The following is a 234-nucleotide window of genomic DNA, read 5'->3' as shown; positions in this document are numbered from 1 at the left end:
TAGTTGCCGTAGCTGTTCTAGCTCTGGGGATGCTCTTGTTCTTCCTGAGGTGCTCAGGAGAGGACGAACACCGCGTTGGCACAGCGGCGCTGCTGGCCAAAAAGCCCTGCCTGTTCTGGCCTGGATGCCTCCCCAAGGTGCGGTGCCACGAGCCCCCCCAGAGCCCCGTGTCCAGCTCCCAGGCTGCCCAAAAAGGCTGCGGCGTGGGGCAACAGCAGCCAGCGCTGCATCGCT

This window comes from Egretta garzetta, unplaced genomic scaffold (assembly GCF_000687185.1).
Source record: "Egretta garzetta isolate BGI_Z169 unplaced genomic scaffold, ASM68718v1 scaffold770, whole genome shotgun sequence".
NCBI classification, from domain to species: Eukaryota; Metazoa; Chordata; class Aves; order Pelecaniformes; family Ardeidae; genus Egretta; species Egretta garzetta.
Note: the sequence above shows the minus strand (reverse complement) of the source record.